The sequence below is a fragment of the Pseudopipra pipra genome, chromosome 3 (genome assembly GCF_036250125.1).
Source record: "Pseudopipra pipra isolate bDixPip1 chromosome 3, bDixPip1.hap1, whole genome shotgun sequence".
In the NCBI taxonomy this organism is placed as follows: Eukaryota; Metazoa; Chordata; class Aves; order Passeriformes; family Pipridae; genus Pseudopipra; species Pseudopipra pipra.
The window spans coordinates 108,951,238-108,965,560 of NC_087551.1; the positions used below are offsets into that span (position 1 = coordinate 108,951,238).

At 42.2% G+C, this 14,323-nt stretch overlaps 1 protein-coding gene across 8 annotated transcripts in view; it reads left to right on the forward strand.

Moving 5' to 3' along the window:
- The first annotated feature begins 569 nt into the window (after positions 1–569).
- Positions 570–14,323, forward strand: part of KLHL29 (kelch like family member 29) — a 392,255-nt gene continuing 378,501 nt past the window's right edge. For 6 of the 8 annotated variants that reach the window (XM_064650632.1, XM_064650631.1, XM_064650637.1 and 3 more), the window contains exon 1: positions 825–960. The gene's annotated coding sequence lies outside the window, so the exon portion shown is untranslated. Of the gene's footprint in view, positions 961–14,323 lie in introns of all 8 variants that reach the window. The other 2 variants (XM_064650633.1, XM_064650638.1) reach the window with 2 other exon arrangements.

Here is a 14,323-nt window from a genome sequence, read left to right on the forward strand (position 1 = left end):
TATGTTTAAAACTACAGCATATGCAGCTTGTGTGCACATCAGAGAGATCCCTACAAAGCCGCACACGCAGATACAAGATTATACAGAAGAGAGAGAGAGAGAGACAGATGCAGATTTCCACGGGGAAAATCTCTAGTGACTCCAGACACGATGGATATTAGAAAAAAAAAGTTTAAAAAAAAAAAAAAAAAAAAAAAAAGAGAAAGAGTATTGTTGGGAGAAAATGGTACCAACGTATTCCAACACTCTTGTGCACTCGGAGAGGCCTGGGATCACGCCCCCCCCCCCCCCCCCGGGAGAGGGATGATTTAAAAAAGCGGGGCAGTATTTCTTTCCAAGTACCCGCTACTTTCCCGCAAGCAGCGAGCGGGAGCGCAGTGACCTTTGGAACGCGCTCTCCCCTCTGCGCGGGGGGACCGCGGGGAGCGCCCGGCGCGGGGCCCCGGCAGCGGCGGCACCGCCCGCACCTGCGCCCGGGCGGGGGCAGCGCGGCGAGGCGGCCCCGCGGGGCGGCGGCAGCTGGCCCGGAGCTGCCCGCCTTCCCTTCCCTCCCTTCCACATCCCTCCCTCCCGCGGGGGCGGCGCGGCGGACGGGGCGGGCCGGGCCGGGCTCCACCGCCTCCTCCCGCCGCCGCTGCGATTGGCCCGGCCCGCCCCTCGCCCCGGCGCCCAGGCCGCCTCCCTCCCCGGCTAAAGCGGGCAGTAGGTGAGGGGAAGGCGGCCAGACGGGGAGCATGGTCGCGGCTCCGCAGCAGCCTCCGCCGCCGCGCCGCGCCTCCCTGCCCGGCCTCCAGCGCGGCTCCCGGCGCCCGCAGCCGCGCGGGGCTCTGCGTTAACGGCGGGGGCTGCGATGCACAAGCCGCCGCCACCGCCTCCTCCTCTTCCTCCTCCTCCTCCCGCCGCCGCCGCGCATCCTCCCGCCGCCTGAGGACGCGGCCGTCTGCGCCCCCGCGGAGGGAGGTAAGCGGCGCGGTCAGCGCTGCCCCCGCCCCCACGGAGCCCCCTTCGCCCGCCCGCGGAGCCGCCGCGCCGGGGCATCGCCGGGCTGGGGCTGCCCTGCGCCTGCGCTCGCTGCCCGCATTAAAAACTTCCTGCGTGCCTCCTGCTGCCCGGGGGGTGCCATGCTGGGGGCAGCGGGCCCTCGGAATGTTACTGGGATGGGTTTGGGGTTTTTTCCGTTTTTTTTTTCGTCTCGGCGTGGGGGTCCCCGCCCCCGCCGCGCACCCACAACTTCGGGCGCTCGCTCGGGGAGCGGCGGCGGCCGCGCGAACCCCCCTCCCCCAGCCCCGGGGGCAGCGATGTTCCCGCGGATCCCCCCGCCGTGCTGGGAGCGGCTGTCCCAGTGGATCCTCCATCCCACCCCCGGGCCCGCGCCCGGAGCCGCCCCGAAACTGGCTGGGAATGGATCGGCGCGCACCCCGCAGGCAGACTGCTTCCCTCCTTGCCTGCTTCCCAAACGCCTCGGCCAGCCCCGTCCTCTCCCTGTGCCTGGAATGCATTCCCGTTCCGTCTTTCTTATTTCTCCATATCCCCACGCGTGATGTATACGAGGAACTTCTCGGCGCAATATTGTTAAAATATATATGTACACATATATATGTGTACATATATATTTTAAAGCACTTCGTACGTTTCCCACGCTGGTGACATGCCCTCACCGGTGTGAGGTTTGTTTGGCTGCTGCTGTGCTTTTACATTGATGCTTTTTTTTTTTTTTTTGAGGATTGTTTTCCTTTAACTTATCTCTGAGCCCAAGTGCTGCCTTGGTGCCGTTCGGAGCGCAGAGGCGCATCCCTTGGGTACCGGTTTTCGGAAGGTCTCGCTTAGGCTGAGAAGGAAAAGCTACTTTGTTTTTTGACATTGAGTGGATGTGGCGAGCTGTCCTTGTCGTGCGTGTGAGGATGCAGATCTGTGGTCCCCGGGATTTTGGGTTTGGGTCCCTGTGCCTCCCTGGAGGGTGGTGAAGGGTCTGAAGGAAGGGAGTTCTGGGGATGGAAGGTGGTGTTTGTCATACACTTCATAAACAGTGTATGCTCATCGTCTCTGAGATTATTTTTTTTCTCCTCTGGTCTCATTTATTAAACTGAAAATATTCCTAGAACGCTGGAGACAGATTTATCTCCTCACCACCACCAAAAATAACGGAGCCCTGGCCTTGTAGTTGGTTGCTTATCTTTTGTTATTGTATAAGAAAACTGCAGAGAAAAAATAGAGTGTTCTGGTAACTAGATTAAGGGGGATTTAATCACTTTTCCATCAATGAAGGAAAAAGCCATGCGTGTTTGCTGCAGGCTTATTACTTGTTTAAATGAAAGGTTATATAGAGCATATTTCTGATAAATGAAGAAACTTCCTGTTTCCTGATAGTCTTTAAAACAGCTGAGCAAGTGTGTATGTGTAGGCACGTGTGAGTCTCTTGCACCGATTTAAACACATTTATGAGGCTCTTCTTTTGAGGTACTTAAAACCCAAACTACTGTAGCTTTAAGGTGACTGCAGATAACAGTATTATTGTCTCTTATAATTAGCAATCTGCTGAAACTTTAAATCCTTCTTGAAAGATATGATCTGTGGGAGAAAGGGGATAATATTCCAGCAAGCTTTATTTTTTTTTATTATTGTTTGCCTCCAAACCAAAGCAACAGTGTGTCTTTCTAATATTGTTGTATTCTGGCTTAAACTGCGAATGGCTTTCTTTTTTTTTCTCCATGTGGAGAAAAATAAAGTACAGCAATATTTTACTCTGACATTTATCTGCGTCAAACTTTAGTTATGCTCAGGAGGTTGTTTAATCTTCTTTGAATAATGTGGAGGGTTGGGGTTTTTTTTGTTCCTATAACCTGTTCTCATTGTGTGTATTTATGGAAGTTGTCTTCAATTTAAGATGAAATATGGGAGCTATGCAAATAATTTAGTGACCCATCCAGAATAAGACTTAGCCAGCATATGTAAACTACGTTTTTCATTGCCTTGTTTTGTACAGATATTTTTTCCATAATATTCACATTGATATTTCCTAATAATTCCTGCGGTATTTTAATTGAAAATTAAAGTTTGGTGTTTGAGTTACTACCTCTTTGAAAATATGAGGGTATCATTGTGATTTATTTAAAAGCAGAAAAACATCCCGTCATACCAAGCAGTTGACTTGCAAGTAATGACCTGTAACACCTAATTTGGATGAATTTTTGTTCATGTTCATTTCACTTACTGTAGAGGGTCTTAAATGAACTCTGAAATACAAACTGGGCTCTTGGTCTCAAACTGCCTGAGTTTCATGTATTTGTTGTCTTTGGTAGCTTATAAAATGTGTGCACAGTGTGTCAACCTTTCCCTTAACAACAAAACCTATGAGCAAATGTTCAGTGTGAATTATATTACCGAAATAAAATATTCTATAGTTGTCATGGTTACAAATAGAGGCAGGGTTACTGGTTTTCATCTGCATGCTGAGGAGGGGGGGATCTAGTTTTGTCACTTTTTAATTACATTTCTAATGAGTGATGGTCATACTTCAGGTACCCAATATATTACATACATGGCACAGTGAATTAGATTTTGTCAAAGTCTTGCTGAAACAAAACAAAAAGTGTTGGTGTGCAGGAACAAACCCTTGTGCATTTTTTTTTCTGGAGCAGAAATCTTGAGGGAAGAAAGTACCCACCTCTGTTTTGTCTTGGCTTCTAGATTAGCATGCTGCCGGGGTTGCTGCTCTTCTTCAAACAATAATAAAAAGTATATAGTGTGTATGTTGGCTGGAAATCTTCTCAATGAAGGAAGAGGAAGGCATGGATCTAGGAATTAAATGTGATTTTTTTTTTTTTTTTGGAGAGAGGGGCTTTACTGAGCACTGTATCTGGTGCTATCACTTTTAGTGCATGTTTGTGAGGAGAATTCATTATGCCCACATTTGCTGTGATCGTCTCTCCAGTGATGCTGCTTCTCTCCCACGCGTCCCTCTCTCCCAGGTTGTGATCTCTGGTGTCACAGGGAGTTGCTCGGCTTCGGCACTGCCTGAGCAGCCACCAGAATCGGGACTGTAACTATTTGCAGTTGTTGGCACTTATCCCAATGCTGCTTCTCTGCTCCTCCTTGCTCATCTGCAATTCAGTCTTGTCCATGCCTACTTGTTTTCCTGACCTTTTAATTTAGTTCCAAAACCTGATGGACCCAGTTCTTCTGAAGCACAGCAAAAAGAAATGAAAAAGATTAAGGGGCCAAAAAAAATTCTTGTGTTTCCTTAGCTTCTCTGTGTAGAGCCTTTGTGTGCTGTGGTGGAAACTCACACACAGCATTAGGAGGAAAAAGTACCCCTGGATCTACAAATGGAGGGAGAAATTCCAGGCTGTCCCATCTTGTTTAACCCTTATACCTTACATCGTAGCCCTTTTGTGCAATTTATTTTTTAATCTTAAAAATGGTTAGGAGTTTATTGCTGCACTTTGAAGTTTTGGTGTCTTTAATATTTTTGTTAACTTTTTTAGCATCCCTTCTTTAGGTTGAGCATAGCATTACTGAAGTTCTTGTAGTGATTGTCCACTAACTCCATCGATGCACTTGGATTTGCTGCCAAAGGTTACGAACCTGGGGAGCCCAGACACCTGAAGGCCTGATCCCAAAGCTGCTCTTTTCGCAGAGCCTCAACTTCGTAGTGCAACACTGAGGTCCACATCTTTTTCAGATCACTAATTCTTTGTGCTGTGAGACACTTACCTAGCTAAAATCTCAGCATCGGTTTGTGACTTATTTGGTCCTTCAGGTTTTTTTTTCCTCCACAGATCTTCCATTTTGCAGTATTTGTTCTTGCAGTATGCTGATTCAATAACCTCAAATATGACACAGTATCATTAGATTCTGTGATTTCTGTATCTAATCACTTTCTTAATGTACTTACCTCTTCACAGAAGAAACTGTGTAAAACCTATATCCTAAAGCCCATAAACATATGAATTATATACTGTTGCCTTGAATATACCTGCGGGTACCCGAATTATTGTATTAACCCTTTGTCACATTTTTTTTTTAAATTTCCTTTCTAGTTTTGTTTTGGCTTACACAGTGTGGGGAAGGATTTCAGCATCCCTTCATGCAGTTAACTCTTCCATAAAGTTGCTTGTAGGAAGGTGGAGCTCCTATGTGATGGCTGAAGACTGTCTTCTCAAGAAGTAAACTGCCAACAGCAACTTGGAGTGTGAGGCTGTATGACACATAAACAGCTTTGACATGCTTCTGTCACTTCTATGTTTCCTTTGTTACCAGAAGTACAAAGAACTCCTCCTCAGTTATAAAGAGAAACATTAAAGGGAAATAGATGAGAAATCTCTTACGGGAACGCCTTTCTGTCAGGTTTTTACAAGTCAATGTGCTTCATAGGGTGTGAATATGCATCGTTTACCTGTTACGGTGAAACCGGACCTGGTACAAGCAGTGCCCCAAGAAACCTTCCTAGTGCTGTTGTTATGCAACCAGTTACCTCTGTGCTGTCTTGACCATCTGATAAATGACAGTAACTGAATTCCTAGTCACACTCTTCCATAAATAATTTTATATTGTGGATTAGAATATGTGGAACGTGGGACCATTTTGCTTAATTTTTATGTCCTGCTTTTTTGGGGTTTTTTATCTGTGATGCTTAGATTTAGGTTTTCAAATATTCTTCACCTGGATTTTGGCCATAATTGGCATTAACATCAGAAAAACACTTAGTTTTTGATGGTCCTAAATTTCAGGTAATTTATAGTGCTGGCTTCCAGTAATAATACTGATTCTGTGAAACGATCTGCTGAAGCTGTAGACAAAGACTTATTTTAAAATAAATTCAGTGTTGCTTTTGTAGTGTTCTGTGCTTTGTGTTTTTGCTTAATTCCCTGCTGTCCATTATGATATGCTATGTGATGTATGATGTTAAATGCCTGGGTTTCTCTTCAGGTTTGTTTTTTCTTGGGTTAGCCTCCAGTTTTAGGACTACATAAATACAGGTAGTATGCAATTTGACTGAGAACCAGATTATATCTCAAGGTGTGCATTGGAACTCCTTCAGTGCAGCAGTTTGCAAGAAAATCTGGCACTGATAAAATTCCTCTGCAACACTGCTGTTAACTAAAAACTGTTAGGTGTGTCATGGTGTTTGGACTGTCAGTGTAGTTGAGAGATACTGTGAAGAATCCCTCAAGTTGATACAGAGGTATCTGAGCCAATAACAGTGTCCTGTAGCAGCACACAAACTCAAGATGTGCCTAATTTGTTGAGCTGGACTCTATTGATACATCTCTTGGTATTTTCAAACCTTGGAAAGAGGCTCATTATCAGTTTTCACTCTTTTTTTTTTTTTCTTTTTTTTTTTTTAAAAAAGCCCTCCCTTCCCAAAATCCCACCCCACAACCATGATCCGCATGACAATGCAGACATCAGAAATCCTGGATTTAGAGTGTGTGATTTAGCGGCTTTTGCTTCAGACACTTCCTAAAGTCCATGCTGATGAGTAATTAATATTTAAATCGGATAATTCTGCTCTAAGATATGCTCTGTCAGACCTTGTTGTAGGATTTTGTTTTTGGTCTGCAAAAGCAATGCTGGTGGATTTGCAGATCGCAGCATGCCGTAGCTACTCAAAGAAAAGTTTCTTTTCTCAGTCTGAGGCTTAACCATGCTGTTTCCCTTAATTAGAGGGAGAAGAATTTAAATGCCGTTAGTTTTTCCAGCCACAGGTAAACCCCAGATCAAAAGGAGAGGTGAAGGAGTTCAGGAAGTTCATCGCAATAATCACACAACATGGAATAACTTTAAAGTGGATGCAGCTGTGTTTACCTGTGCTTTGAAATCTATATGTGTTGCAAAGTTTGGTTGATTTGTAGCTTGTTGAGCACCTGAATTCATTAGATGATTCCGAACATATTGTACACTTCAAAAACTTCATTTTTCACTTACTCTTGATTTTTATTGTCTCTTGCCTGCCAAGGGTGGAACAATGCCAAATTGGAACACTTCATATTACAAAATGTTGTCGGGTATATAAATGTCTGGAAAATGCTTTTGAAACTATATGAAATGCTGCAGAATAAAGTTAAGCAATGCCTTTTTGAGCTTATTCCTTAACCCTTCATAAAGTTTGGAAAGGCAGCAGGGGACAGAAGCTGCTAATTCTATATGAGGTTTCCTGTGTTTTCAGTATGAGCAGCAAAGGACAAAAATATATGTGTACGTAAATTGTATAAACTAATTCAACTGTATCGACCTATACATGATGAAATGGCTTCTTGATGGTGTCTCTCTTCTTAAGTATATCCTTAATATGGGATGGGTCAGCAGAACTGTTTAGCATGAGGTTGTTGCTTGGATTATCGGGGCTAGGAACTCTTGATGGCAGTGGAAGTTGGTTCTTCTGGTTTGGGATTTTTTTTCCTTTTGCCCTGTTCTTGAATGGCTTGTTTTAGTAAAACAAGTTGGAGGCTATAAGAGATGTCTCAGAAGGAGATGAACAACAGAAGGAAAAGGACAGAAGAAACTCTTCTGAAATTGTACAGGTGGCAGTAGTCATTGGAGTAGATAGAAATTTCTGAAAGATTGGAGTAAGTGACTGCTTGATTTTATGGCATTGGTTATATTTTAAGGGTTTTCTTTAAAATGGAATATTCATTTAACTAGCTGCTTCAAAGATGTAACTTGTTTCTTCCTCATTCTCCCTTCTCAGTTCGGAATAGGAGTAGACACAATAAAGCTTAGCCAAATGTTCTTTGTGGCTCTGGACTGCTCTGCTTTCCCCCCAAACAGTGGGTTTCCCCTCAGCTTCACAAACAGCTTGATAGATTGTCAATTTTTATCCCAGGACATAGATGACATCTGAAAAGCCTCTATACTACCACAGACACTTTGCAGTCCATCCTGTTTGGAGTAGAGAAGTACCAGATGTACTAGTGATGTCATATGGTGAGAGATTATGAGAAATTATGTACTTTCTTCTTGTAGAAGGGTGCAAAAAGTGCGTGGCTAACAGTTCCAGGCCATCTCTGACAGACTTGCTAATAAAAGACAAGGCAAAATGTTAAATATACTGCACTGCCCTCTTTATTATGCTATTTTTGGCTGATCATATGAGGAAAGTATGTATTATTTAAACAAAAGTCACTGCTCTGAGTATGTCTTCCGTTCCTTCTTTCCCCCACATTGTTTCACATTTCTAAACATTGAGCATACCAATCAATATTCCATTAAGAGGAGAATTAACTTGGGAGAAGCTTGCATGTATTTGCATGTAGAAGCTTATTTCTTGGTCTGTGGATTTGTGTTGCCTTTCCCCAGTGTCATAATTTTTTTTTTCTTTTAGCAACACTCCAAATATTTGTGCAATTACTTCTGGTGGCAAGGTTTGCCATGCCCCATCTTGGCTTTGTCAATATGAATTGCTGGTAGGGCCTTCTGCAATGCCCTGCTTGCAGGCAACATCAATCAAATGTTTGTAGTTACCTTTTTGCTTCTGTTGTACAGTAGCTGGACATCAAGGTACTAGGCTTCAGATCAAATGTTACCCCCGGTTACACATATGTAGTTAATAGAAATCAATGTTACATAGGCATAAATGAAAGTTGGGTTTTATCTCTGGTGTGCTAACTCTTATCTCTTTTACACTTCTGCCCATTCTTAAATTCAGAATTCATGAGGCTTTGGTTGTCCGTGCCAGCATTTTATTCCTTATGATCTTTGTACAAGACTAAAAGTAAAAACCACCTCCTTGCTTTCCGAGGTCTGAGCCTTAAGACTGCAAACAAATGTAATGAGATTTGATTAAAAGCTGCCTGTGGCACATAAGAGCGTGGGCTGTGGCTGCATGGGACCTCCTGGGGAACCTCTCAGTTGATCTTGATGTGTGAATTGTCACAAGAGCTACTGAACTGTGGACCAAATCCTGATCTAGTTAACACCTGTGGAGCTGACATGTTCCAATATGTATCTGATGTTGCACAGTGCTTCTCTACCCTGAGGAACAAATCACTTGTGAAATTCAACTGTGAAGGTCTTGAGGTCGAAGAAAAAGTCTGCAAATCTCAGTAGATGACAGCAAGTGGAAGAGAGGGGGAGGACAATATTTGCTGGTCTCTGGTTTGTACAATCCAGGTGCTTCAATAACTCTTTTCTTCTTTGCCCTCACAGTTCTGTATTTATAGAATGGGCCAAATTTGTCCTTGACCCAAATCTGTGCAGTTAAATGAAGTTATGTTTGGTATCCTGCAAATATTAGATAAATGTTCTACCTTTTCTTTTTAAGTTTATCAAAACCCCCAAAGTAAAGCCTATGTCCTAATACATTTTTTTTTTCCTTTGGAAGAAAAGTGTGTAATTTTATGATTAAACTTCTGGGCAGTTAAGAGTTCTGCAACATCAGAACCTTATCTCTCTGTGAACTAAAAGGCAGTGGGAAGTTGTGACTGATATTTGAGTTGTTATTTATAGGAGGAGAAAGCAGAGCATAGAAATGGTATAGGAACTAAGGAAACAATAAGGCTTGCCTGAAGTCCCTAAAATACAGGACTGACTTTAAAAGTGGTACTTGGATGCAGAACTGCAGTCAAAAATGAAGAGGAGAATTGTGGTTCACTTGCTGCCATAATACTGTTTATTTTGGTTTATTCATTTTTCCTCTGTCTCAGAAATTCTGAAAGCCCATTTGTGTGTGTGTAGGGTATGTTCTTGCTAAAAAAGAAATTGAAGCAAGTTTTCCTTAAATTCAGTGTTTCAATATCACACTTGAACAGTTCACAGCAGAATTCTTCAAGCCTTCTAAAAACTGTTCTTAGATAAATCTTATTGTTGCAACAGCTAAGTTATTGAAATATTGTATTTCAGAAATAATACAAGTAAAACAAAAACCCCAACCCCCTGTGCCATGCTGGCACCTTTATTAAAGAACTTCATGCAGCTGCAGTGCTCTGATGTCATAGTTAATGTGATCTGGTTTAAGATCAAGACTGACATCCCATTGAGTCAGATTGAGAAGCTTAAACATTAATTTATGATGGAAATTTGGGTGCAGCTTGAGCCCAGGCATCTACTGCTTGAGGTGATGGTTAATCAGGTCATTAGGTACCTCTCTGCTTCTCATCTGGAGAAGCCAGTGGGCTGATGAGACTTTTGCTGCATGTAATCTGAGCGGAAGGCCTGGTTAACTATTTCCTTCCTATTTTCCGGCCATACTGTTTATCAGGCAGTTATTCAACTTTAGAAAAACATGAACAGGCTCAAATTTCCTCAAGGTACTTACTCAAATGATGTCACATCTGACAGCAGATTATGAGTCTTTCCTGTATAAATATTATCTTGTAAAATTAGAATCTATCAGTTCATGGTTTTAAGTAGAACAGTAATGTCTTGAATTTGACTATAGCCATTTCTAAGTTTGCTTAAGAGCATAGTTTTACCCTAAAAACAGAGTAGAAGCATCTTATTTTTACATTAAAATTGTGAATTTAACAGCAGTCAGAACTGTACGACCTTGAGCTATCTTCTTGATTAGAAAATTGAAAGATGAAAAAAAAAAACCTCCCCAGGACTAACCATCAGGATAAGGTTCAAGAAATGTCAGTACTAATTTTACCTAGATAAACTGTTACTTTTAATTTTAGGCATAAATTTAGGAGCATGGGCATTGTGCATGTTACAAATAGACCATTTAATCTTGGCTTGCTCTCTCTAATAAGACAAATATGTTTCACTGTAGCTGCAGTCAACATAATGCCTAGAGATGCCTGCAAGAATGATGATCATGAAGCAGTGATAGAGCTTATACAGTAGAACACCAAGTGACAGCATTGCTCTGTGAAACCCTTGGCCTCTGTCTTCAGAAGAAATTGTAAATGTAACTCTGAATCTCTGGGTGGGCAAAGAGAAATCTTAAACTGTGAGCCAAGCCCTCAGCAGGCTTACCCATTGATATGTGACCTGGCTGCCACTAGAGAGGGAAGGAGCTCTATACAGAGCAGGGGTGCAGGACTCAGATAAGGGCACATGTCAAATAAATTAATGTTTTCTGACAGCTTTGTTTTTCTTTCTGAGGGCAGAAAAGGAGGGCATGAATGTTAAATTGTATAATTGTTTATACCCAGGAACAACTTCACAAGAAAAGTTTTGTTGCCCAGAAACATCTATAAAAAGACAGAAATGTTTCGCATTCCACATATAGATCAAAGTTGCAAATATTCTTGGCATAAAGCAGCAGTTAACTGCAAATTGTACTGTGGAAGCTGGAAGCAAATTTCTAACCATCCTGGTGAACAGAAAAAGTGCCATATCCTGCACGAAATAGAAGCACAAAGATGTTCTGAGGAACTCTGGAAAGCAGTGCAGTTCTTCTATTTTCCTTCATGTGACATGAGTGTTCTGCTCTGCCTTTTTATTTAGCTGCAACTCTGAAACTTTGCTGTTGGACCAAAAAAAAAAAAAAAAAAGTCCCTAGAAACTATGTGGGGTCATCATGAGTTCTGTGTGTAACTGCAGCTTTTTTTGGCTGTGTTAGGGTCAGGCTTTTGCAGTCCCATCTGCCTGGTAGCTCTTCCCTTCCAGTTTGGCTGGAAGCAGTCTGGTTTAAATATATATATATTCTCAGAGTAGCTGTTTGTGTACTCTGCCCCCAAGTTGTTGCATTCTCTTCTGTCACTGCACCTTAGACCTTCAGCTCTGTTTTTTTTTAGATATATCGCATTTCAGATTAGTGAAAGCACCACCCACAATTATTGAGCATATGAAGGATAAAACACATCCTGTTAACTTCAGTTTATATTTGAGGGGGGTTTTTTCCATCTTTGCTTTTTCTGTTTAGCCAATAAACTCTTCTGGAACAAGGGCTGTTATTTTTTGCCTGTACAGTTAGAGCTGCCTTCCTAGTTGTGCCTGGTGCTTTAACAGGACAAAAATGATTCATAAGCTCTGAAAATGCTGCTCTTTTCCACCCTCCTTTCTCCATTTCAGTCGACAAAGATTCTGTTATGCTGAGGCAAAGCAGAACTTAATGCCACTTTCCTTTTCTGTTTCTCTTAATTACATATTTTTGAAGAGGAAAAAGTATCCTAGAAAGGTGAAATGAACATTAAAACATGTCATGTTTCCTAAAATTATTTTAATAGGTTTTTTTTAAACTTTGAGATGATTCTAATCTAGAGATACTTAGCAGTAAAACATGGGTTTGCTAGTCAGGGGTGTATCTGTTTCTTCTGGAAAGCAAGTGTGTGCTTTGTCTCACTCTATTAAAAATAGTAATCCCAAGAATATATTGAAGGCTCTGAACTATTTCGGAGGTGGTTGTTGATGTAGAGGTCCGCAGTCACGCCCACCAGAGGGCATTTTATCACCAGTTTCTTGGGAAAAAGTTTTTTTTCTTAAGTCATGAATAAAGTAGTAAATATTGGATGGGAAAGCACTATATGAAACATTGTGCAGATAGCTTTTTTGTTTATATATAAATACATATGCTTATTTCCTGGCTGTATTTATATGTAAATAAGTAATGATGTCAGCTTGAATGGTTGGGTTTCCCCTCTGCTTCCTAAATACTTTCTAATTTTACTGAGGGATAATCTGGAGAAAAAGGAATTCCTTAAAGCTCTCCCACAGCTGGTATAGCCATCGGTTACCAGGAAACTGCCCTCTCTACCACACAAGCAGAGCAGATGCTCTGGATGATTGCAGTGTACCTTTGCTCCCCTTTTCCAGGGCACTTGGAAGCAGAGGCTACTGTTCAGAAGCCCTACTCATTTAGGAAGCTGGAATTTGTGAATATACTTAATAGTGAAGCCCCTGGATCTAAAGGAAGCACTTGGCAGCCAGGGAAGTGTACATCTGCCAGATGGACCTGACGTCTTGTGTTTGGCAGCAGTTAATGCTAAGGCATGATATGCAAAATCCAAGAATGACAGCTAGGAAATGAATTTTTATTTTAAAACCTGTGTCTTTTGGTGTTTTTTTTTTTTTTTTTTTAATTTTTCCTCATCCATCTTCCATTATGAAGTAAAGCTCTGCAGGAAGGAAAAAAAAATATGCTTCTGAAAATACCTGTTCTTGCCAGTTTTCAGGGTTCTTCCTTGTGAACTTGACATCAGTGCTGAAGGTTGGGCTGTCCCAGGTCAGATGTGTGACCTTCATCAGCCTGATACAGCACATAAAATGTGATTAATTCCCTTAGATTAATTTCCTCTGGACAAATATATTCACTCCACCAGAGCCCCCATGACTTGTTTGCAGCCTCAGCAGAGGCCTGGGGTCACATGAGACCAAACTCCAAATGTAGGCAGGGACCTGAACATCTGTGCTGAGACATGTAGGTAGAACAGGGGTAAAAGCCTTCCTCCCTATGCAGGATGCTGTCTGCGTGTGCATGGGAATGCTGTGAATAATTTGAGTAGAAATTTGGAATCCCAGCGTAAGTGCAGCTCTTGGACCTGTGGTTAGGGCCTCATGTTGTGTTTGTGGCCGTCTGGATGAAGATGGCAATTACTCAAGAGTGTGTCTGTTGCTTGCCAAAAGTAGCTAATGTCATTAGGATGGATAATGATGAAATACAGAACTATTTTTTCTTCTTCAGATTGTTCAGGTCAAAAAGCTGCACCTTACTAGGGTGAAGCACGCAGAGACCTCCACCTCAGATGAAGGGCACAGAGTGACTTTGTGATTTCTTTGAGAATCTGACCCTTATCCATGGAGGTTGATAAGGGGTTGAGGTTGGGATGAAGGGAGGCAAAGATACAAGCCTACAGAGTAGTTCTTTGGAGCACAGTCTCTGGGCAGATGCTCACAATGAGGATGGATGCACTGCCTGTCTTGTGTGCTGTCAGTGGTAAGGCAGAAGATGCTCTGGCGTGCCCTTATTCCAAGGGATTTGTGGGAAGACAAGAGTGGGAGCAGTGCTGTGGTCTGAACACTCTTCCTTCTGTGTAAAATAAGGTGAAGAACCTCAAGAAATGGTGGTTGGGGAACTGTGTAGAAATGATTGCTCAGACCTTAAAATAATTGCAATGAAAAATGAGATGGAGAATTAATCAAGACTAGCTCCTGCCTGATCAGCAGCAGGAAGTCTCCTAGTAAACTGCCTCAGTGTTTTTTCAGCCTCTTTATTCAAATGATATATCCTTTAGCCAGGAAATATTTTCTTTTTTCCAGCAGTATTAGTGTCTGTGCAAATAAATGACCTATAAAAGAATTTTATTAATTCTCTAGGACTGAAACTTTGAATTACATCCTTAGCTAGATAAATTTGCTTTCCAGAACTGTCCAGATGATTAGATAAAGACCTATGTCTTTGCCACCTTGTCATCTCTGAATTTACTAGCTTAATACCTCC